The sequence below is a fragment of the Pogona vitticeps genome, chromosome 15 (assembly GCF_051106095.1).
Source record: "Pogona vitticeps strain Pit_001003342236 chromosome 15, PviZW2.1, whole genome shotgun sequence".
NCBI classification, from domain to species: domain Eukaryota; kingdom Metazoa; phylum Chordata; class Lepidosauria; order Squamata; family Agamidae; genus Pogona; species Pogona vitticeps.
The window spans coordinates 1565973-1591972 of record NC_135797.1 but is presented as its reverse complement, the minus strand read 5'-3'; the positions used below and the strand labels follow the sequence as shown (position 1 = coordinate 1591972).

General features: G+C 45.6%; 1 protein-coding gene across 2 annotated transcripts in view; it reads right to left on the bottom strand.

The window, feature by feature from the left end:
• Positions 1-26000, bottom strand: part of ENSA (endosulfine alpha) — a 64372-nt gene that overhangs the window by 20830 nt on the left and 17542 nt on the right. The window lies entirely within an intron of this gene.

Here is a 26000-nt window from a genome sequence, read left to right as displayed (position 1 = left end):
ATTTGCCATTTGTCCGGGTGCCAGAAGACTGGGTGCATCGTCAAATACACGCATGCACTCTCTTGTGCGCATGCATGCATGCACGCTCACACACACACACCGGCACATGCCTCCCCCCCATATCCACACACACCTCGATTACCCCACACCCCATCTCCAACCTGGGGTTTCCATGGTTACGCCTGATGTATCGGGCTATTGATCAGCACAGTCAAAGCCTGCCGTCCACTCGGGCCTCCACAGCAATTCACATTCTCCTTCCTAACCATGGGCCTAAATCAATATCAGACACTGTTTATTCCGGATGAGTATTCTCTTCTGGCAGTTTTTTTCCTGTTTTAGTGCATTTGTGCCACCGCCGCCGCCCCCCCCCCCACATTCTCCCCCCCCCCCACTCCACCCCACCAAGCTCTGGGCTTTTGTACAAATGATTCTATGGGGAAGGTTTGTGGGTAGAGCCTGGGAGGGAGGGGCCCCTTGTTATCGTACAAATATTACTTCACAATCCACATCAACCCAGCAATGGAGGCAGGGAAGAAAACACATCGATTATATTTCTCAGCCCTTGCTTCTGTTCCACTGTGAAATTCAGGACAAGCAGCCAGGCCGCCATGATGGCAATCCTAGAACTGTGAATACAGTACATATTCACTATTCACAGAATTGTGATTCGATATTGGGAGACTACAGCACCCCAAATCCACTGGTCATGCTGGCTGGGGCATTCTGGAAGCTGTTGTTCAAGCTTGAAAGACTCTTGAGCCTTACCGTTTCTAGTTGCTGTGAACATAAGTAGGCTTTTGCTGAGCAAATGAAGCCCAGTAGTCAGCATGAGCAAACCAGTCACATAATGGGACTGCTTATATTGCAACAGCCTTCAAATGTGTCAAGGGGGGGGGACAGTGCCTGGTTCATGAAAACATACAGGCAGAAATCTAGCAGATCAGGGAAAGAGGCACACCTTTGCACCGCAGGATAATTTTTTTAATAGTGAGGAGGCTAAAGATGGTATTTTCCATCCTAAAATGGTCCCCTGATAACACTGCCTTATCTGGCATTAGCTGGTTGGTTCAGTAGTTTAGGTGTCTGGCTGGGGATGGTGGGATTCAATTCTAGGACCTCCTTGGGGGCAAAGCCACTGAGCCTTTCTCTTGAACCCACTTCCTCATTCTTCTGCATGCACGAACACTGCACACACACCTCAGAGCGTTTAAGACTTGTTGCTTCCTTAAAACTAAGATTCCAGAACATGTGGAATTAAAAGCTTCATATTTGCTTGTGCCTGTTTGCAGGATGCATACCTGGGAAGAAATATCTTCCCCTCCATGCTCCTTGGCCCTCTGCCGAGCCCACCATCCTTCCCTGGGGCAGGTAACAGACTGTGCAAAACATGAGCGCCCGAGGCAGAGCTGCGTGATGCAGGCACTCTTCGCAAAGCTGTCGTGGTCTTGGCATGGGTGTGGGACCTGGTTGGACAAACTCTGGATATTTTGTTTAGCGCCGTGTGCTTAAATGTTCTTGTTTCCTATCAAGTCAGTAAGCCTTTGTGTTATTATACAAACACACATGCATATGTACAAATGTTGCTGTCCATCATCTTCCCCCCCTCCCTCCCTCCAAGCACGGGCATGGCTCTAATTAGCTCATCTGGCCAGCCCCCTTTCGGCCCCATATGGGAACAGAAGACACACACACACACCCCTGATCTTTCACCCTCGTGGTCACCCAGAGGTCAGCAGCCCTTGGCTGATGATCGATCAGGGCAGCCACGGCTTCTTAAAAACACAGACCCTGGGACTTCTGTGCACCCAGAGGATTCGTCCGTCCCCCAAAATATATTCCATTAACGCTGGGCTGGAAGGGGCTTCGGCCAAACTGGAAAATGCAGCCTTCACCAAGGGCTACCAGCTGAGGATAAGTCCAGGCCGCAACTGGGTCAGTTTTGCCACTGCTCTGACCACATCCACCGGGCAGTGTGCTAACTCCTCCCTGATGCTGCCTGTGCCCGACTTTGCTCCTCCTCCTGATGGACCACCACAATGGTGTTGCCTCTGTTGATGGGGAGGCCATGCTTGATATCCAAAAGTAGCAGTTTGGAGCAGATCTTTGGGGGGCCAATTTAGACATAAGGACTAGAAGCTTGAGGTTAGCGAGTGTGCCCTTGGCCAGCAAACTTCAAACAGCACCTTTATGTTCCTTGGTCGTGAGACTAATCCCTCCAGACAGGATTTAGGCAGTTGTGGCTGGTTAGGCGCTGGGAGGTAAGTGACGATCCGTCAAACAGCAGCATAACATTCCTTTTCTGCAAGGTAAAGGTGGGGACGCCTTGAACCCTGAGGCCAAATCTAGCCTTCTTGAGGTTCCAGTTCAGCCCACTGGAAGGGTTTCCCTGGAAGGTTACGCGCACTCTCTGTACTACACGATCCTTTGGTGGCTTTCAAGCCTTTCTTTTGGATCGTCAACCCCAAATTCTTAAAGGTGTCTCTTTCTCAGCTAAACACCTGTGTCTCTTTGGCCCCACCTAGCTCTTGAACAACCAACCCCCTCTGCCACTGGGTCAGGCTTTGGGGTTGAAAGATGCTCTCCTGCTCTTTTTGTAAAGCTGGATTAACAGTGAGAAAGAAGGGCCAGGTGTTTGAAGTTGTAGGATGCTTTGTTTACTACCATGCATTTCGCAGGGGAGTCTGGCTGGATTGGGGAGGGGATGTCATTGGGAGGGGAGGCCTGAGCAGAGAAGAATAACAGACACAGAAGATGGTAAACGAGACACACACACACACACAGAGAGAGAGAGAGAGAGGTTGAATCTTCCCTCTGAAAAGCACTCTAGCATGGCAGCAAAAAGGCCCTTGAAAAAAGATGGGTTCTCGAATGCCAAGTTTTGATGCCGCTTCTTCTTCCAAGCAAGCCATCTAAAGTAGGGTTTTGAAGTGCGACTCAGCACCACCGGCAGGCTTTTTACCCCGCTTCTCTCTCGAGCCGCCAGCGCCAGCCGGGCCCATTAGCTCACCTTTCCGGCACCTTTCCTCTTTCATCTCAAGAGTTTGTGCTCTATGGAACCCCCACGCTCTCTACTGAGCTCTCTTAATGACATCTTCCTGCCCCCTCTCCTCCCGCCACCCTGGGCTCCGCTACCCCGGCCCGGCAGCGTGGCCTAAATGGATGACGGGCGCTCATCCTCCCATGGTAAATTAAGTGCTTAACTCGGTCCTCCTCCTCCTTCTTAATGGATCGCAGCCCTGCTTTCATCGAGAGAGTGAATGGTGCCCCCAACACCTAACTCTCAACATGTCTGGCTAGCTCTTTATCATCTTTGGATGGTGTGACTCAGTGTTTGTGTGTGTCTGTGTGTGAGAGAGAAGAATACTGCTTCTTAGAGACAGTTGGAACCATCTTCAGGAAAGATTATTTCCTACATTTAAAGCAGTTTTAAAGTTAATTTTCCAGTCTCTGTCCTTGGTTTTGTCTCTTGAGAGAGACTTGCTAATATTTCATCAGTGTGAGGGGGCCTTTTTCAGTCAGAAGCCTTCCAGATGTGTTGGATTAAAGCTCCCATGGTCCCCATTCAGAACTCTGTCTTGTTGTGTTGAAGTAAGATTCAGCTCACGGAAGGGGGAGCGGAGTCGCCGCCTCATCTTTTGTGTCGGGGATCTACAAGTCTGGCTGGAGACTTTTGGAGGCAGGCCAGGAAAAGCACCCCATGCTTTGCCTTGAACTTTACAGGAGCTGTCCAAAGTGCTGAAACTCTGCTGGGGATTGGGTTCAGCATGTTGGATAGGGCCTGTGAAATTCAGACAAAAACAGGCAGTGAATTCCCTGACCTTGTGGATCCAGCTTCACCCGCCGCTGGCCCTGCTGGAGCCACCTTTCTTCTTCCTGAGGCGGCTTTCAAGAGGGATTTGTTGACACAGCTGAGGAGGGGCCGTGGAGAGCTGCAAGTCCTGGTGACTCAATGACACCTCCCTTTTCAGCCCCTTTCGGACCAGTCCAGTTGCCACCATGAGGCCAGAGCAGAGGGGAAGAGCCTTCTTGGTTCCCTCTTTATACGGACAACAAGGCGAGCGGGCAGGCAGTTACGGCCTCCTGCTCCATCCCTACATTGTGCAGAGACAGGCTGCACACAACAGCCCCTTCTGGATGATCTCTGGTGCCTTCTCAAGGCCTTGTGGCTATCAAAGCGTTAAACCAATTACTCCTTCCCCGGCTATCCGGAGGATCGAAAACAAAAAAACAAAAACCTGAGACTCCATCAAAGAGTTTAGATGAGAAGAGGGTAGGCATGGATCAGGCGTTTTGCTCACACACACACGTGTGTGCGCGCGCATGTGTTGGAAATGGGGCACATTGTGGCTGTCCATTTATTATCTCCGCAATCGATAGGCTGGTCCTTGGAGCTGGCCGGGGTCAGATACGGTTGCCTAGGAGACCGTTGCATCCGAAGATGGAGGACAGATGATTGGGCAGGCAGGCAGGAGACCCAGAGGTCAATGCCACCGGGATTTGGGTGGTGAGAGGAGAGGTGAAAGGGGGCAGTGCAGAAGGGGGGGAAGAGAAGAGGTTTCAGTGGACAGCATCTGGAGATGGCTTTTAATGCCAGTTGGGCCAACCTGTCCTGTTGAACTCAGGGCACAAGCCCAGATCGCTGGAAAGCTGAGAGAGCCTAGGCGGGAATGGACGGACCGAGGTCTAGCCGTGTTTTTTGCATGCTCCCAAGCTTTCGACACTTAGCAGCATCCTGGAGGAACTCTGCACACCAGCAAAGCATCTTATGGGATGCCCAGCTGCATCGACGCATGCTGTTCGCTGTGGCTCTCTCTGTGCAAGCTGAAGTGGCCATCTTTTAAAAATACAAAACAAACAATCCCCACACAAGCAACCTCTACATAAACACAGAGAGAGAGGGGGGGGTCTTCCCTTGTGAATTCATCAGTCATGGGGGCAAGGGGGTTCTTTATTCCCACTGTGTTTACACATCGCAACCTCTGCCTTTCCCAAATGGGCACACCCAAACATGTGACTCACAGAGACGTCCATCGGGGATGGTGGGGACTGTATTTCCATGACTCGGGAGGGTGCCGGGTGAGACAGGAAAGGAGCGCAGTTCCTACTCCTCTCTCTCTCATGAAGCTAGGAGTCCTAGACCTGCTGAACATTTTGGGAGTGATGAATAAAGAAGGTCTGTCTTCGCATGGCGCACAAACGATTGGTGGAACGCCCTGCCGCTAAATGTCATCATAGTTGCTGAAATGGGGAACGAGGTAAAATCCAAGAGGTGGAGGCCTATCAGCATCTAATAGTTTTGAGGACTAATTGGTTCTGTGGAACTCCTAGCTGTACAAATAGTCTACCTCCAAATACCCAGCGCTCAAGAGCATTGCATGGAAAAAGGCAAATGCTTTGGTGCCTTAACCACTGGCTTACTATCGGCATCTCCTGGCTAGAATGCTGTCCATCCAGGTTATCTTCTTATGTTGTTATGACATGGCTACATCCAACCTAGGGCCTTTAGAACAAGATTGTCTGCAACATTTGATGAGTTAAAAAAGAAGAAGGCATAGGGCTGTTTTGCATTTTAAAAAGCCAGGATTCCCAAAGGAGGAACTGAAGGAGCCGGAGCACTGCTTCCACGGAGGCTTCAAAAATGGATCTTCTTCACTCTGTCCCACAAAGCCTTGGGATTCCTTAAGCAAACACATTCCTTTCCTGGTTGCTTCACACCTGAAGTACACACATGTTCAAGGTTTTAAAGCCAGCCAACACCTTTATACAGTCCACCCAACCAATAATAAGGTACAGGCTGCTGGTCGTTAGCAGTGCTGGGTAGAAAAGCAGGGAGCGGTCTGCTATCCAGAGTCAGAAAATTAGCACGGGTGGAATTTGTCATCTCCTGTCACTGCTTAAAAGGCAGAAATTAAATACACTCAGCTTTCCTTTCTTTTCCTCTTTAAGCTAAAAAAGAACGTCCACCTGTGGAATGATATAGAACCCCTGTCCATATCAATCTGGGAGCAAATGCCCGCGTCCCAATTCTCCTTATCTATTAACCCTATTCACGTTTCAGTGACACCCTCTGGAGATGTAGGCCATACTTTATTCTGCAGTTGGGAAAAGTAACTTCCTAATTCAGAGAAAAGTAACTACCTAACTTCCTAACTAACTTTTGCAGACTAGCCCTCGCAGCATCCCCCGTGAGCATAGCCATCAGCCTTGCCACCAGGGAGATTCTGGCTGGGTTATTTCTGACATGTACCTGCAGTCACAAAATAAATCTAGCGTCCATCTCATTAATAAGAAGACTTTGCCAATGCTTGGAAATAACGCGCTACAAATAATGACATTACTGATAACACATTGCTTTCCCGGGTAATGAGAGCATAACAACATTATTTTTGCAAAACATAATAATCGGCGGTAACAGGAATGCTTTTTTAAAGAAATTATATTAAATATTGCTTACTCATTACTTCTGAAAAATTAGAGGAGGGATTTTATCATTTAAGGGGGATAAATTTCCCACTTTCAGCTTGTTTCTTTTTTTTAGTACATGTTTATGAAGAACAATAATAAATTAATATGGCATGCTTATAATACGCTGCTGCTAATGGTTTCAGAGAAGTAGCTGCATTCGCCCATATCAACCACACATTCTCCCTCCCTGGATTGGCCCTTCTCTGAGGAGGCACACCAGGGATTTGAACTCCAAATTCCTTGCTCTGTATGTAGGTACTGCAACCCTCTAATCTACCTGCCACCTATTTTATTGTCCATCAGTTACATCTCCCTCAGGCCCTTCTCTTGCTCTCTGCTTTTGTCCTCACAGCAACAACCACCTTGTAAGGTAGATCAGGCTGAGAAAGGATGAGTGCACCAAGGCGGTAAGGTCTTCCCTGGCTGCAGGGAGGGGACAGGTCAGAAAGAACTATTCAGGGACCTGTCACGCCAACCCAAAATAACCATGTACGATCTAAAGCAGGGGTGGGTGAAGTATGTCCTTCCTGATATAGTTGGACTACAACTCCCATCAGCCTCAGCCAGCCCCACCAGTGGCAAGGGCTGATGGGAGTGGACCCAAGAACATATAGAGAGACAGGAACTCCCCATGCATGCTAGCTAAATGCAGCTTCCTGCGCATGTGCAGATGGGCACACATGCACATTGAGCAGCATTTCACCGGCACAATCGCTCTTCTCCTGAGCAGGAAACCAAACTGTGGTGTCTCTTTGCAAAATACCATCAGAAGGAGGAGATGGGGTGGGGGTGGGAGGATGGATGGATAAATCTCTGAGAGTTTCCACTCTGGAAACGCTCATATCTAGTTTAGGGAATAATTAAATTGGATTGTCAAATGAGCCCATCAAAACTATTTATTTTCATTAGCTGATCACACTGGAATGTCTGCGTCTGTTGGAAGGATACTGGAAGGTGGTGGGGTGGCTTTCCAAAGGGAAGAAAAAGCAGAAAAGGGAACCTGGGAAATGACAGACAGCTGGGATCATATCTTCTTGCTTTCCTTGATTGAGCCTATTAATTAGGATGGCTTCTCATTAACATGCTGATGAGCTGGGGAACAATCAGAGGAGAGGAGAAGGTAGTGGCATGGAGAGAGCAGGGAGCTTTCCAGACCTCTGGACTTCCTTGTGAGCCAAGGGGAGCCTTAGAAGTGGGCCAGGGAGGCTGTGGGGTTAATCCTCTTCAGGGCTTCCAGCACTATAATTCTTATACATGTATACAGTATATATATATGGGAACGGCAGTAGTTTCTAAGAGTGTGTGTCTACTGCTGAAGAGACAGCCGTGGGGTGGAGAAGCCAACCAGGCCCAATAAAACCCATACCGCCTACTCGAGAAGACTTATAGCATACACAGAGCCGGCCCTATCAATAAGCAGGCTGCTCTCTGTGCCATGTTGTCTGCCTCTGTTTTTTTTCCTATACACTCTAATGAATAATTGTGGCAAGTATTAGCAATTGTTGTTGTTTAGTCGTTAAGTCATGTCCGACTCTTCATGACCCCATGGACCAGAGCACGCCGGGCCCTCCTGTCTTCCACTGCCTTCCAGAGTTGGGTCAAATTCATGTAGGTCGCTTCGATGACCCTGTCCAGCCATCTCATCCTCTGTCATTCCCTTCTCTTCTTGCCTTCACACTTTCCCAACATCAGGGTCTTTTCCAGGGAGTCTTCTCTTTTAATGAGATGGCCAAAGTACAGTATTGGAGCCTCAGCTTCAGGATCTGTCCTTCCAGTGAGCACTCAGGGTTGATTTCCTTTAGAACGGATGGCTTTGTTCTCCTTGCAGTCCAGGGGACTCTCAAGAGTCTTCTCCAGCACCACAATTCAAAAGCATCAATTCTTCGGCAGTCAGCCTTCTTTATGGTCCAGCTCTCACTTCCATACATTGCTACTGGAAAAACCATAGCTTTGACTATGCCGACCTTTGTCAGCAAGGTGATGTCTCTGCTTTTTAAGATGCTGTCTCGGTTTGCCATCGCTTTCCTCCCAAGAAGCAGGCATCTTTTAATTTCGGGGCTGCTGTAACCATCTGCAGTGATCATGGAGCCCAGGAAAGTAAAATCTGTCACTGCCTCTATATCTTCCCCTTCTATTTGCCAGGAGGTGATGGGACCAGTGGCCATGATCTTAGTTTTTTTGATGTTGAGCTTCAGACCATTTTTGACGCTCTCCTCTTTCACCTTCATTAAGAGGTTCTTTAATTCCTCCTCACTTTCTCCCATCAGAGTGGTATCATCTGCATATCTGAGGTTGTTGATATTTCTTCTGGCAATCTTAATTCCAGCTTGGGATTCATCCAGTCCTGCCTTTCACATGATGTATTCTGCATATAAGTTAAATAAGCAGGGAGACAATATACAGCCTTGTTGTACTCCTTTCCCAATTTTGAACCACTCAGTTGTTCCATATCCAGTTCTAACTGTTGCTTCCTGTCCCACGTATAGGTTTCTCAGGAGACAGATAAAGTGGTCAGGCACTCCCATTTCTTTAAGAGCTTGCCATAGTTTGCTGTGGTCCACACAGTCAAAGGCTTTTGCGTAGTCAATGAAGCAGAAGTAGATGTTTTTCTGGAACTCTCTGGCTTTCTCCATAATCCAGTGCGTGTTAGCAATTTGGTCTCTAGTTCCTTTGCCCCTTTGAAATCCAGCTTGTACTTCTGGGAGTTCTCAGTCCACGTACTGCTGAAGCCTACCTTGTAGGATTTTGAGCATAACCTTGCTAGCGTGTGAAATGTGTACAATTGTATGGTAGTTGGAGCATTCTTTGGTACTGCCCTTCTTTGGGATTGGGATGTAGACTGATCTTTTCCAATCCTCTGGCCACTGCTGAGTTTTCCAAACTTGCTGGCATATTGAGTGTAGCACCTTAACAGTGTCATCTTTTAAGATTGTAAATACAGTAGTTCAACTGGAATCCCATCACCTCCACTGGCCTTGTTGTTAGCCATGCTTTCTAAGGCCCACTTGATTTTACTCTCCAGGATGTCTGGCTCAAGGTCAGCAACCACAGTATCTGGGTTGTCCGGGACATCCACATTTTCTGGTATAATTCCTCTGTGTATTCTTGCCATCTCTTCTTGGTATCTTCTGCTTCTGTGAGTCCCTCCCATTTTTGTCCTTTATCATGTCCATCTTTGGACAAAATATTCCTTTAATATCTCCAATTTTCTTGAACAGATCTCTGTTTATTCCCTTTCTATTCTTTTCCTCTGTATCTTTGCACTGTTCATTTAAGAAGGCCCTCTTGACTCTCCTTGCTATTCTTTGGAAGTCTGCATTCCATTTTCTGTAACTTTCCCCATCTCCCTTGCATTTTGTTTCCCTTCTCTTCTCTGCTATTTGTAAGGCCTCGTTACACAGCCACTTTGCTTTCTTGCATTTCCTTTTATTTGGGATGGTTTTTATCGCTGTCTCCTGTACAATGTTACGAGCCTCCATCCATAGTTCTTTAGGCACTCTGTCCACCAAATTGAGTTCCTAACATCTGTTCTTCACTTCCACTGTGCATTCATAAGGGATTTGGTTTAGATTATACCTGATTAGCCTAGTGGTTTTTCCTATTTTCTTCAGTTTAAGCTTGAATTTTGCTATAAGAATCTGATGATCAGAGCCACAATCAGCTCCAGGTCTTGTTTTTGCTGACTGTATAGAGCTCCATCTTTGGCTGCAGATAACATAATCAGTCTGATTTCGGTATTGCCCATCTGGTGATGTCCATGTGTAGAGTCGCCTCGTGTGTTGTTGGAAAAGAGTGTTTGTGATGACCAGCTTGTTCTCTTGACAAAACTCTATAAGCCTTTGCCCTGCTTTGTTTTGAACTCCAAGGCCAAGTTTACCTGTTGTTCCTTTTATCTCTTGACTCCCTACTTTAGCATTACAATCCCCTAGAATGACAAGAACATCTTTCTTTGGTGTCAGTTCTAGGTGTTGCAAGTCTTCACAGAATTGGTCAATTTCAGCCTCTTCAGCACCAGTGGTTGGTGCATAAACCTAGATTATTGTGATGTTGGAAGGTCTGCCTTGGATTTGCACTGAAATCATTCTGTCGTTTTTGAGATTGTACCCCAGTACAGCTTTTCCCACTCTTTTGTTGACTATGAGAGCTACTCCATTTCTTCTATGGGATTCTTGCCCACAATAGTAGATATGATAATCATCCGAATTGAATTTGCCCACTCCCGTCCATTTTAGTTCACTGATGTCCAATATGTCAATGTTTATTCTTGCCATCTCCTGTTTGACTATATCCAGCATACCAAGGTTCATAGATCTTACATTTCAGGTTCCTATGCAGTATTTTTATTTGCGGCATCGGACTTTCCTTTCACTTCCAGGTGCGTCCGCAGCTGAGCATCCTTTCGGCTTTGGCCCAACCACTTCATTAGCTCTGGAACTACTTGTCCTCGGCTTTTCCACAGTAGCATGTTGGACGCCTTCCGACCTGAGGGGCTCATCTTCCATCATCATATCTTTTAGCCTTTTGTTTCTGTCCAACGAGTTTTCTTGGCAAAGATACTGGAGTGGCTTGCCAGTTCCTGCTCCGGGTGGATCGTGTTTAGTCAGAACTCTCCACTGTGACCTGTCCGTCTTGGGTGTCCCTGCACGGCCTAGCCCATAGCTTCTCTGAATGACTCAAGCCCCTTTGCCACAACAAGGCAGCAATCCGTGAAGGGGAGTATTAGTAATACCACCACAATACATGATCCTAAGTGATTAGAAGTATCCTGAGTTTACCCAGATATCACTGGCTGTTGCAGAGGCACTGAAATACTGTACCACATTTCAAAGTTGTTTGCATATACCTCGTCCCTGCAGGTCTCACAACAACCCTGCCAGGTGGGCCAACTACTGCCATTCCCATATTACAGGGGGCAGGACCTGGAAAGTTATCTGATGGCAAGAGTGAAGCCAAGAGGAGAACCAGGGGGTGGGATCGCATGCATGGCCACAAGCTTCACAGTGTTATAAGTCTTCAACAAATTTAATTTCCTTAATGACTGAAAATCCATTTCTGGGCTTCCAATGGGATCTGGAAGTTTGGGGGCGGTGTTCATGCTTGTTTGCGTGTTTTTAATCCCCGGCCTTCTAGGGGCCTCATGCAAATTGTGTGTTTTGCAACTTTTATCAAGTCTTCGCTGGTCTCATGCAGCTCTTTGAAAACACAGGGAATTTGTCACACTGATTTCCCTTGGTGATCAACACAAGTGTGTGTGTGTGTGTGTGTGTGTGTGTGTGTGTGTGTGTGTGTGAGAGAGAGAGAGAGAGAGAGAGAGATGAAAATTTCCCCATCCAATGAGAGGTCAGGATTACGCAGAGCTGGTCCTACTGCATTCACATGCAATTAGATTAATTTCCTAGCAAGGCTGTGCATTAATAAGGGAGATAATTGATAGACAAACTGACTGACTCGGGGAAAGAGAGGGAGAACTCTCTGCTGTATACTCCTCCCTCCCACCACCCGCCTGTCTCTCAAGACCATTCAAACTGAAACCCTGGAAAATTATTGTCATATTCTATATGCAGCCATCAATACAGTGGAGCCGACCTAATCTGGATTGAAGGGGAGGCAGAGATTTCTGCCCTTCCTACAGCAACCACATTCATGCTCCAAAGGGAAGCAGCTCTGATTTATAGACTGTAGGGTTGGGAGTTTTGTAGGCGGAGGTGGGTGGGAATATCTCACCTGATCCTGTTTTAATACCTCTTCTGTTTATGTCACGGCCTTTCAGCTTTCTTTCAGGGACAGCAAAATGCTCACACCAAGAATACTTGCTCTCTGTCTTTCTTCCACGCAAACACCTGCTTCTCCAAGGTCCAAAACAAGCATAAAATCGGCAGGGTGCTCTTTTCCAAAGAAGCCGATCAGTTTTCCCAAGTTTATTTTGACACCCCTCTCACTCCCCCCCTCCCCACCTGGGCCCAGGGTGGTGCTTCCTCTTTCATGGGGCATCTGTGTGCGTTAGGAGGGCCAGAAATATCTGCATTATAAAAGGCAAGATGCAGGAAAGGGATCTGGAGAAGGTGGGGGGGAGGGATAAGCACTGGGTTGTGTACTACATCCTGATGAGTATAAACAAAGAAATGTGCGTTGAGTATTAACTGAAAGAAAAGGTTTCTATTTGTGTAATTTTGCATATCTAGATAGATGTATAGACATGGGTAAACAGATGAAAATACAGGCACAGTACAGTATGGAGAGAGAGATAAACAATTATGTTTCTGTTTTAATTCTTGATTTATTATATAACTCTTGATACACTAGATTGTTTTGTATAACTGTTTATTCTTTATTGCCCCCCCCGCCAAAAAAAATTGTCTGCTTTTTCCACTGCATCAGATTTCTATTACCAAATGGAAAGAGAAAAAGTTGCACCAAACCATGGTAAACAGGAATTAAATCCTCACTGTGGGATGCAGGCTAAAGTCCCTCTGCATGGCCTCTACCAGGCGCTCATCCAAGAATATCCATATTTTAGAAACTCAGTCCGGAAAGGTTTTTCGGTGATCAAACCCCCTGTGACGTTCCTGCATTAGGGACGTTATTTGTTCCCACCAGAAGAAAGAAAAGAAGTTATTTCCTTTTGCCTGTTCAACTTATCCCTCCTCCCAATATCTCACCCGCAGATAGGGAGTAAGGTGGTAATATGGAAATCGTTTTTTAAAAAAGGCAGGATACCAGTGTAGGAAAGCAAAAAAATATTGAAAAGGAAGGAAGGAAGGAAGAATTTTGATCAGTTGCCTACAGAACCTGTTTGAATTCTGCTCCTCATTAGAAAATAATAATAAAAACCCACTAGTTCCAAATATTAGGAGGTTGGTTCCTTGGTTAGCTAGTCAGATTGTGAACCAGAACGCCATGCATGTTTACTCAGAAGTAAGTCCCACTAAACTCAGTGGAAATTATTGCCTAATAAGAGGGTTAAGGGCTGCCACCCTGACATCCTTTTCCAAACTAGGGTTTGGGAGCAAGAAAAGGGAGCAAAATATGGAACTGGCTATTCTTTGGTTGTCCCCCCCCCCCCCCCCCGCTTGCCTGGACTTGGGATGGGAATCCTCTCTTCCTGTACTTAAAAGGAACTTCTCTAATTTGATAGTGAGGCAAAGCTTTGGCCCACAACACCAGGTGACATCATTGACGGTGCTGCAGGGGTGAAGTCTATGCGTTTGGGTTCAGAAATATAGGCAGCAAAAATAGCAATAATAATAATAATAAAGGTAGCGGTGGTGATGCCATCTCAAGAGAACCACCCTCTGTAAACGAGATCTTTGCCTGGTTCATTTCATCCCTGCCAGCCTTGGCAGAAAGAATTTGTTAGTTTCATCATCAGAGTAGCCCCTTGGAGAAGGACTACGGCACCACTTGCCGAGGGACCAAATAAGAGAAGGCTTTATTCCTTGCCTGCAAAGGAATACTTTACTTATTAGCAAGGGAGGTGTGCATTGCTTTTAAATGCAGAATGACTGGAGCAGAGCCGCCTCGATCTCTCTCTCTCTCTCTCTCTCTCTCTCTCTCTCCCCCCCCCCCCTCCTCTGCCTCTCACCCCTTTCCCGCCTGTCAGGCGATGGCAAATACAGGAATGTAATTCAATTTTCCCATCTTCCGTTTCCTTTTATCTGTAAGGTAAACTTCATTGGGGACAGACTTCTGGGAATAGTTTAAATAATGTTGATTAGGTCTAATCAAGTTAATTTCTGTCTCTCTCCCTCTCCTGCTCTCTCTGTTTTAGAACAGTCGCATTTATAGTTCTCCAAAGGTTAAGAGCTGATCATATCTGTGAAAAATTTCTCCTGGATTTGATGATAATTCACTTCCTCTTTTTATTAAAGCTCCTTGATAGAGAGAAAAGAGAGAGGGAGGGAAGAGGAGATGGAGACGCTTCTATGCTCAGGCCTTACATCTGTATCTGGATAGAAAAATTAACGGCTTGATGTCGGATGGAAGGAATCTTGTCCACAAAAGCTCACGTTAAAACAAATATAAAAGTTAGTCTTTAAGGTGCCACCATGTTTTGGTCTTCTTCATTTTTTTATCTTTTAATTTTTTGTTTGTTTTGTTTTCCCCTTTAATGTCTTGAATGGCTTAATTTTCAGTTTTACCTCCATGCCTACTGTCCGTCTTTCTACACGGGGGAAGAGACTTTGGGTTGGAGCGGAAACTGTGATTATTTCGCCACGATTCCCACCTCCAGAAGGCAGACAGATTGTTCTGATCGCAAAGGGTGCCGCTTCGTGATAGGAAGGCATCGGAAGAAGTCGGGCCGAAGAAGCCCGTGTAGCCTTTAAAGGTGCCACACTTTCTCGCTTTCGCAACAGGCGAAAATGTTAGCCATCCTCTATCCCGCTTTTCTCTCCCTGGGACTAGCTAGAGGCGTCCTATGACGGGTCTACCTCACAGGACCGTTGTACTGCTCCCCAGCTAATGCCATAAATACCAAGCTCTTGGCAACCTGGAAGGCTACATAAATGCGATCATCATCATCCTCCAGTCATTTGACGGTGTTTTTGAAAAGCATCTGGCCGGCGGGGAAGAGAGCGGTGGGGCTGTTAGCAGGGAAGGAGGAGTAACCTTTCAAGATTCACGCGAGTTTTCTTTCAGACGTGACGCCAACCCCAAAGACAGCCTGCGCCGTTGAACCTACCCCGAACTAAACCAAACCGACCCGAACCATTCTGGAAATGATTTAAAATATACGGATATATTTCTGGGTTTTAAAATATCATAGTTGAAGTCAGTGATGCCAAGCTACCCGGGGGCGCTCCCCTTCCGTGTTGTTTCAAATTTCTGGAGACAGTGCGGAAGGTGGCGGGTTATTATTAATTGTAAATTACCGTTAGGCGGATGAGGCCGCTGTCTTTACAGTTGTTGTTGTTGTTGTTGTTACACGTTACTATTATGATACGTCGTGTTTCTCCGCCGCCTCTTTCCAATCGGATCTTCACAACAAGGACACCGAAGGGCTAATCCTTGTAATGATAGTATTTATATATTTGTGACCTTTTTTAAAAAAATTAATTAATTAATTAATTAAAGCGAACCCCGAGAAACAGTACCGTGTAGCGCCATCGGGGCAGAGGCTGCGGCTGCCTTCCTGGGAGTTTCCTCGGAAGAGGAATCCTAAGGAATTCAAATGGGGCTTTCACGTCCGAGGAACCGGCCACTAAAATTGCACTGGATTAGAGGGTTTTTAAAGACATTAATGAGATGCTCCCAATGTAATACTTGCTGCAGCCTGCCCCTTTCAGTATCTGCCCCCCTTTTTGGAAAAAAGGCGACTCAGAAGTAAAATCCCGCTATATTTATGAGGCTTACTCCTCGGTAACAGTGCAAAGGAATGAGGATGACGAGGAAGAAGCCCTTTAGGGCTATGCCTGTTCATTTAATGCACGTTTTATTAGAGGAATGAGGTCACCTGTAAGCTGTTGGGTTTATTTCGAATTAAAATTATCGGAAAAATACAGAATCGGGCTTCTCCTGTGTAAAAAGGCTGTGAATTGATCAGTTTGGAAACTGATTAGGCAGGCGAATACGCGAACACATTGAGGTGTCCTGTATGGTGGAGAGATAAAGGAGCTTCGACCTCACCTATCTTGAAGCAAATCCCCTTTCCAAAGGGAAGCCATTTCTCTCCCCCTTTCTCGGCTGCTGCTGACCCTCCCACACTAAATTCCCCATTTCCACCTCAGTGGGGCGGGGGCCGTCCTTTCTAAAGCCATATTGAAATCTCTGGGCACACCACAAATAAAAATTAATAATAACAGTTATGACCTTCACTGTGAATCAAGGGAAGGAACCTCGAAAAAGTTGAAATACGAATTGAATCCCCTCCCTTTAAAAAAAAGGTCAGATAAGCTCTTTAAGGATTATCTGCTATCCCCTTTAAGTCTGAGGCTCCTTTAAAAAGAAAACATTAATATTAATAATTAGGAGTCCCCCTTTTGGAGTCCATGTTTGTGGAAAGAAAGAGTTCCAGAAAATTTAAAAAGAAAGAATAAAAATCGTGAGAATGATTCCATTAAAAAATAAATAAAAAGAAGTTCTATTCTTCCGGCAGCTTAACAGACACAGATTCAACAGGTTCTCCAGGAGCGATGTGAGAGCAGGTGCTACCTGTTGGATTGCTGCTTGTGAAGCGGTAGTGAAAGGCGCAGAAATCGCTGCCGGGGCGGGGTGGAGAAACGAGAAAGAAAACAGAGCCTCTTTGCTTAAAACTTGGCCAAGGGGACCGATCCCTCCGTGCGGGGAAGATTTTAAAATCCTGTCCTGATGCCAACACACGGGAGTCAATCTGCCCTGCTTTGCTCTTGTGCCTCTTCAGAAGCACTACATTTGAGGGGAGGGGGAACCGTCAGGCACCACCGCCTTCAAGGCATAGGGCCCGGGACCTGTTTGATAAGTTGGCAACCTTGGTGACCATGCGCGGGGCGCAGAGAGAGAGAGAACGAGGCCCCGGAGCCCCGCCTGGCCCTGCGCAGGGAACAAACCTCATCGATTAAGCGCGCGTGGGTCCGCAATGACCCGTGGCTTTGATTGAAGCGGGTTAAAAATAAAGAGGCCGGATCCCGTTTTCCCCTGGCAGCGCAAGCGACCCGATTCACACGTCCTCGCTTCGGAGCAAGCTGCCCGTGAAGTCGGGCAGGCTTGCTTCTGAGTAACGCAGGCTAAGATCAGGCTTTGCTTCCGCCCTCCCCTCCCGCCGTTGACACTCGCTTGCAGTTCGCTTCGGATTCAGATCGGGTTTTCTCGTCCGAATCTCTGGGGCGAGCAAGTTTCCTCTCGGCTTGGATTTACTGTATTAAATTCTCCCTCTGCAGTCTTAAACAAGACGAAGGCAAGGGAAAGGCCCCTTCAGTTCAAAGGGGGATTTTCCCTCCCCCCGGATTAAAACTCAAGCCCCGACCACACACACACCCTCAAAAAAACCCAATGTTTTTAAGTATCCGACGGGGCTTGCTCGCGAGTAAGCCTGCCTGAAGTCACTACCGCTGGAGGTCCACCAAAGAGACACTGCCTGGTTAATTTTTCGCCCCGCGCCGGTGCTTCTCCTTGTGTTGACCATCTCCTGCTTTGAAAAGTGTGTTTGAAAGGCATGGTTTTGGAGGGCGGAGGGAGGAACAGGAGGAGAGATCGCCATTAAAGAGATTTCACAGATATTTAGGGAAAGCCGAAAGGGCGACCGCATTTCTCCTATAAAAAGACCACTTAAGCAACCCAAAAAACGCCACCGTGAGCAGAATCTTTTCTGAGAAGGGAGGAACAGAAGTATTACCATTTCACCTCCGAGGCTGGCTGAGAGGTGAAATTGTAATAATTGTTGCGCCGCCCCCCCAAGTTTGTGATGGGATATTCAGAGGGGTGAAGGACCTTCCCCCACTCTGGATCCTCTCCCTAAAAATCCTGTTCTCGCCCAGGAACCCGGAATGAACGTGGGGGCCAAGAAGCACAACCGCGTCTCAGCGGTTTTCGGGGAGAAGGACCTCCCAGCCACCTCGAGGGGGGAATCCCGACCCCCCCCACCCCACCCCCGGAGGTTTGCCAAAGGCGCATTTCAGCCTCGGGGAATTGGAATCTCTTCCGTTTTTCCATTTTTTGCCCCCTATTTCTTGCAGAACATGACCTCTTCATGGGTCTACACCTTTAAAAAAACCACCGCAGCATTAATTAGAATAGCAGAATAGGGTGGCATCTCCCATTAGGAGCCTGTCCGGGTGCTAAGATCATCAGGAGAGGTTCCGCCACCTTCACAGGTGGGTCGAGTGGGGACCCGGGAGAGGAGGGCCTTCTCGGTGGCTGCTCATTTAGACTCTGGAACTCCCTCCCACTGGAGGCCAGGCTGGCCCCCTCTCGGCTTTCCTTCCACACACAGGCAAAGAAGGACCCTTCTCTTCGGGGGAGCTTTTCCTGAGCCGTCGGACTGAGAGGAATTTTTTTTAATGGATTGTTATGCTCTGCTGCCTTTAAATGTGTTTCTGCATTGATTTTATTTCCCGTTTTTAATATAATGCTTGTTTAATTCTTTTCTTAAAAAATATTTGTATACTTGCTGTTTTTAGCTTTTAAAAATAGCCTCTTTATTGTTGTAAGCCGCCTCGGGTCCCTTTAAGGAGAAAGGCAGGGTAAAAATATTTAAATAAATAATAATTAATAATGTGACTTCAAGAGCAAACCAACGATCAGGCTGTTTGGAGTTATAGTTTTTGGTTTTTAAGAATTTGACTTGGCATATATATTTCAGCCACTCTCACTTGTTTGCGTTGGTGGGGAATTCACCGCATTGCCTTCAATCGCAGGGGACCGTGCTGGGCTGGGGCGGTGGGGGAAGGACAAGAGGTAGAAATATTAAATACCACTTATTTTCTTACTGGAAAGAAAGCCCATCATGGTTGGCGCGTGAAATGTTTTTCTTTTTTAAAAAGAGCAAGCCTCCACAGCTACCCTTAAAACCCTGGTCTGATCAAGTTTTGCCGGAGAATCTTCTTCCTCCTTTTTTGCGGGAGGGAAGGCGGTGAACAGCAGTTACCTTTAATCCTAAGAATAAATAATAATCGTGATAATGAATACATCATCAAACAGCACTTTTTTCCTCTCCCAGCTCTAGAGAAATCAAAGAAGGCTCAAGTTTGTGCAGTTGTTGTTGTTGTTTACAATTTGTTTTCCTGGCATTTCCTTAACAGTTGGCAACTCATTCCTCGGAAGCTTCCCCAAAGAGAGAAGAAAGATTAAATTTATATAATGTAATTTTCATGCTGTTAAAAGGGCCTTTTATTGCATTAAAGGCGTCTTCACTTCCTCACGGCCAACGATGGGGCTGTCTATTTCTTGCTCAGTTTTCTTGTCAACAGAAACAAGAGGGAGGGAGGGAGGGAGGGAGGGAGGGCAGAGAAATAAAACTGTAGGCGTGTGTGTGTTAGTGTATATATATATAAATTTTAAAAATCAAGAGTATTTTGTGTCTTTTAATGGTTGGGAAATGTATTGAAATCTATGCAGTGAAAGGCCCCGCGTCCCTGCCAAACAGGAGATTGATCAATAAAAGACAATTAATCAACCAAATGGTGTTTTAAACTCTATCCAAGGGAGCTAAAAAAATACCAAATTGATGTGACAAGTGCGTTTAAAGAGTTATGAAGGCGCCGCCTAGGATTTCCTAGGAGGGCAGGGAAGTTTCAAAGCCTCTGGTGTTTCATAATTAGGTTAAATTGGAATATGAACTATAAGAGCATATTTCTTCTGTTGTCCAGGGCATTGATTGCTAACCTTGCATCCACTTACAACAGAAAACCCCGTGTTGCCTTGCAATTAAGCACAAGCTCTCGCTCCCTCACACATCTACACACAACACCCAGCGTCTTCTCCCAAGGAGAGAGAAAAAAATAAAGGGCTGGAAATAAAATGTTTTTTCCTAACCTATGCTTTTCAAACGGGCGTATTTACAACACGAGTTTTCTTTAGATAAGTCGGGAGAGTGTCAAATTTCTCGCCAGGTTCGCCTTGAAGTGTAGTTTTAATGGACCCAGAAAAGAGTAATATAAGTTTTCGGGGAAAGGGGATGAGATTCATAATATTACTTTCTACAGACTTCTATATCCACCTCGCCATACATAGACGTTGTCTGAACCTGTCCAGGGTGTGTGGGCGTCAGAACAGTTCCCTAACCAACACACACACACACGATATCAGCATTTTAGTATGTTAAACTGGGTTGCCCGCTGGCTCTTCAATCTCTCCGGAAAACTGTTGATTTTCCACACACTGAAGTTGTATAGATTTCAGTAAGGCAAATTGCAGGAGGGGCGGCGGTGCTTAAAGGAAAAGTCTTCCCTCTTTCTTCTAAAATAATTCTACTTAAATATTTCGGAAGAGAGACACCTGCAGAGCAGCCCCAACATTTCCTTTGGGGAAATGAATACAAAACACAAACGACACCTCCTTTTTTAAAAAAAAAAATACCGCGCGTGACCATTTTTAAAATCGCAGCCTTTTCAGCACTCCAGCGATTGGACAGCTCCTTTTAAACCCTTCCTTTTTTATCCCCCACAAGACTTGGGAAAAGGTTGTTGTTCTCCATGAGAACGCAACAGATTTCTGCAGAAATAAAACCTGTGCACATAACACACACACATCCTCACCCTCCCGTGACGAAAGTGCCTGCAACTGATCTCAAAACCAAAGCTCCCTCCTATAGGTTTCATATATAATCTATTTTTTTTAATCCCGCTAAGGATCACCCTCCCTAAGATTCCACCCCACAATATTTAGGAATGTGTTGGTATAGACATCTGTGCCCACCAGACTTACAATATAAATACCGAGACCAGAGGATGCTATACAGGAGAAGGGAGAAAACAAGGTGCCTTGTTTGTTTGGATCAGGCCCCAGAAATTATTTCTTGCTGTTAGCAAAAACATAACTCTGTTTTCTTAACTTTTATCGAGTGCATGTGGTTCTAGAAAGAAAAAGCCACACAGGTGGATATGCCCCTGGATGAGAATCACAAAAATGCTGAAACCATGATAGGATCATGGGGAATGATCATGATAAGCCACCATGACATAAATTAAGGGTGGAGTTATACAGTACTAACTAATGAACAAGTTGTGCCAAGCCCTCCAAGGCGGGTCCCACACAAGCCCCCTCTGAGAACAAGACAAACTAACAACAACTACCTGTTCATGTGCGGTTATGGCAAGATGCAGGCCAGTGAGTGGAGCGGCCATAGTTCCCAGCCACTGTGTCTGTTGGGGTCTGCAGCCAGTTCTTTGAGAAGAGACCGACCACGGTGGCCCTCCAGACTTTTGGGGGGGGAGCAGGGCTGCTATTCTGTTTTAAAAACTTAAGCTGCCTCGGTTCCGCTTTGAGAGAAAGGTGGGGTATAAAGAATAAAATGACAGGGAAATGGAATCCAACTCCCGGCAAACATGCCCAGTGGTGAGAGATGCTGGGTGGGGGGGAGATACAGACCATAAATGTCTGGAAGGCCCCTGTCGCCCAGTTCTGTCTTAGAGGGAAAAGGGAGAAGTACTGAACGGCATGCTGGTCTTGCAACGCAGGAGCCTGCTTGGCGCTACAACAGCCAGCCCGCACCGGCTGCTAGTCATCATTTCTCCCCAACATGGCGAGCCAGCATGGGAAGACCACAGGTGCCCTTCAAGAAACGGTATGGCGGGTCAGTGGGTCTGATGCTCATGGAACTGACCCATGTCTGGATAAGTAAAGGAGAAAGACTCTTGCTTCTTTACAACACGTGCGCAAGAGATACCGAGGAAGCATGTTTTTCAAACAAAATTAAATTAGAAGAATACTGTAGAGAGTACCACCTTGTGCCTCCAAACTCAGCTTCTTTCAAGATAATTAGAGAGGACCATGTGTATTTCAGATTTGAAGTGAAGCATCTGTAGAAACTTTTTATGATTTTGCTACCCTATTTCTTTCCCTTTTTTCTGTGCCTGGAAATATTTATTTAGGAAAAGATACAAACCTGCTCATTAAATACAGGAAGGCTGCAATCTTATAGACATTCAGCTCAGATTAAGTTCTCACTGAATTCAGCCGGGCTTACTTCTGCAAAGGGTTGCGTCATCGATGGTTATTTTCATTGTAATGGGCCATGTTTGATGGGTGGGGTGGGGTTGACATTGAGCTCCATTTTAAACACAGCATGTAAAGCAAGCTGGTTTTCATATTTCAGCTTCAGAGATTTGCAAAGTGGTTAGGAACAACAATTTAGTAGATTAATTCATGTCAAATGGATGTGATTAGATGCGTCTCACTGTGATAACCTTTCTATTGATGAGACGAAGGATGTATGTAAATATAACTAACCACAACAAATGTTCTTCATATACAGCCCTTGTGGTTTTTCTGTTCCACGAGGTAATCCTCAATGTATTCAAACTCTAAAATTGTGTTCTTAGTAGAAGAAAAGTCAAATCTGTACCCGATGCACATGTTCTTCTTGCTGCTTCACTGCAGTGGGGGCCTAACCAAGGCCATCCAATCTGACCCCTGATGCAAGATGGGACGAGCCCACACAGCCACACTTCAGATATATTTTGCAATGCTAACCATAGTGTGCCCAGAAACAGAAACTGGGACTTGCAGAGTAGGCTGATCCACCTCAATTGTCATGGAGACTCCATGTACATAAGGATATTTCCTACCTTCGAGTAGGAAATATTGTTTTAACACCCTGTCCGTGGGCCTGCTACAAGTGCCTACCTGGCCACCATAGAAATGGTCTGCGTAATGTCCATGAGGGGCAAGCAAAGTGGAGTCCTCCAGATGTTTTTGGACTGTATCTTCCCTTAGGCCAAGCTCACATAGTCTGGGCAGTCCCAAAAACATCTGGATGGCTGCAGTTTGCCCAGTCTTGATCTAAATAGACCTTCAAGGCTTTGAAATCAGGGGCACCCACTCTCTGCCTCCAAACACCTGTCTATCAGAAGCAAGGATAAGAAAGCTTGTGGAGGAGTGGTTGGGACTCTGCTGAAGAGACCTGTGTGTCTTGAAAGCATACACACGTCCTCACTGTCTGTGAAATAAAGCCTTTTTCAGAAAATGGATTCTTAGAAAGCAGACAAAAATGTGGGCACTAAGTGAAGCTTTGCATTGTTTTTAAACAGGAGGCAGTCACTGCTGGCGCCAACTCACTTCTTCTAGCTGCATGTGGCAATGATTCTGTGTTTTGCAGTGTTAAATATATAATGCATGTTTTAACTCCTTGTAAATCTCCTTGATTCTGCCCTTCAGAGGACAGAAATTTCGAAACTCATGTTCATAGATATGCAATACAAGAGAAAACTGTGCTAACACTAAGATCCGTCGTGGCTTTTATACATTCGTATGAGGGCAGTGGGCACTTCCTCCCGCTTGATCATTTGTTTGACGCAGGCTGCAGAGTGTGGGGATGTGGTCTTGTTTGCTGCTGCTTGACAGTTTCTTTTTCCAATACCTGGCTTACACACACACACACACACACACACACACACACACACAGAGAGAGAGAGAGAGAGAGAGAGAGAGAGAGAGAGAGAGAGAGAGCGAGAGAGAGAGCTCCCACTTCTTTCTATGGTTTCACTATTACTGTGTTTCCCCAAAAATAAGACAGGGTCTTATATTAATCTTTGCTCCAAAAAACGCATTAAGGCTTACTTTCAGGGGATGTTGTTTTTTTTCCCCATGTACAACAATCTACATTTATTCAGATACAGTCCTGTCATCTTCTTCTGGTTGCTGCATAATGGTGGAAGGCGGGGTTTCATTTAACTGGGGCTTTATTTTTGGGGTAGGGCTTATATTACAAGCATCCTGAAAAATCATACTAGGGCTTATTTTCAGGTTAGGGATTATTTTCAGAGAAACAGGGTACCAGACATTTTAGCTGCTTCGCCTCCTCTATTTTGTGCACACACGGCAGTGTTAGTCTGAGGGGAGGGACAGAATGAATGTTTTAAAATGGAAAAAATCAGGACCAGGTGTGGCGGGGTATAAATAAAGTAAATAAATAAATACCCATTTACCTGCGAGGAGACTCTCCTTGGCCAACTCACCCGCCCTTTGCCTGCTCCATTAAGGACAGGGGAGTCTCAACTGATGTTTGCGGTCTTGCTCTCTTGGCAAGCAAGACAGAGGTGCAGAATTTCACCCTTTGGCTGCTTGTGCTGCCGTGCAAGCAGGGCTTGCTGGAGAGGGAGATCTGCTCTCTTGGGTTAAAGCCTAGGAACCAAGAAGGCCTGTCGTTTTCCTACCTAGCTTTCTAAGGGCTGTGAAGAGGCCTCCATTTTGACAACCCCCTTCTGAAAACCCCACGCTTGAGCTGTGAGGAATGGCTTTTATTTTTATTTTTGTAAAAAGGTGAGCCTTCCGTGAAATGTCAAAAGTGGTGTTTTATCTCTTGTTAACGGAAGCTCAGTTTCCAGCTTTCTTGGCCCTCCCATCCCAGGCAAAAAGAGGTGATGCTTCCACCGTCTCCTCTGGAGCAACAGCTCCTGAAATCCCACAGAAGAGGCTATTCATCTAGAAGGGACAGAATCTCATTCTGAGAAAACAGCCCAGGTTATCTGGAACAAAACTCTTTTGTAGAAAACACAAGAAAAGGCACTCACTGCTATTAAAAACATACCACAGAAATGCATTTAGAACTGAGCTCCGTTTTCCTATAAAATCCTCAATAAATTGGGATTAGCTGTAGCCTTAGACTGAGGTTAAGATTTCACCCACCATAAATGTTTCTGTTATCTTGCCATACAATCTTTGGGTACTAGAAAAAAATTTTAAAAAACAAATTCTCCATTTAGTTGCAAGTTAGAGTTCTGCTGCTATTAAAAGGTGGCCTTCTTAACATATATACGCATCCCATACTAGTTAAACATATTTGTATCTTTGAATACTTCTCTCAACAGCGTATATAAGTCCTTGCTTTGCCATTTCTTATCAACAATACTTTCAGGTTGGAAGCAGGCTGTGTGGTTCTTAGAGCAACACCATTGAAATAAATGGGTTATTTAAGCTACTCAGACCATACCTCACCTCATGGATTTAACAGGTCTCCTCAAAGCATGAATAAAACTAGATCCAACTCTATATGTTTTCTACCCTTGGCAGCTATTTGTTAATTGTTCCAATATGGCGCTGCTCTAAATTGCATCCTATGTCAAGCAGGACAGTGTGATTTCATTTAAGAAACAGCTCTTCCAAAATCTTAAATAATATATATTAATAAATCCAGAAAGAACTTTGAAAGAATGCCCAGTGATTTTAAATGGCATTTAAACACAAGGTCCTCTCATATTTCTAATTTCCGTAACCCATACAAGAGTGTTGGAATATCTATCCAGCCTGAAATGCTTCTGTTCTTTTGTATTCTCTCTTGTATGAAAGGTATTCATGAAAACAAAACAGAAGAGGCCCTTAGCTTTTAGTTTTATGGGTGGAAAGACCTGAATAAATATTTTGCCATAAATATTGAATATATTTTCCTGGGAGCTTGTAAAAGGGAAGACCAGAACACACAACCCATTTTGATTTATAATCGGTATGACCTGCATTCCTCTACAGGTGGATGAATTAAGAGGCAGAAGATATGGGCATTCATATAAAATACTGAAAAATAAAATCCATATTTTAAAATTTTTTAAAGGATCTTTAACTCCCCCCACCACACCCCGATTAATTTGCTGATTCGTCCCAAAAATGTCGTTGATGCAAAGTAAGATGCAGCTGAATAGCGTGTAATACAACAGCTCAAGGATGTGATCTAGAAAACAAGAAATAGATTCAGAACAGGGATAGAGAAGACCATGATTACCAAATGCCCTATTAGCGAATTTGCCACCACAAGGTGAGCTGGTGACTCCAGGTTTATCCTGCACCCAAAGGGGATTTTAAAAAATATTTGGAGGTTTCTCAGCAGCTGTTCACCATTACAGCTTAACTGACCATCTGTGCCCATAAGCAGTCTACCTTTGACGACCAAACAATGGGACAAAGCACCA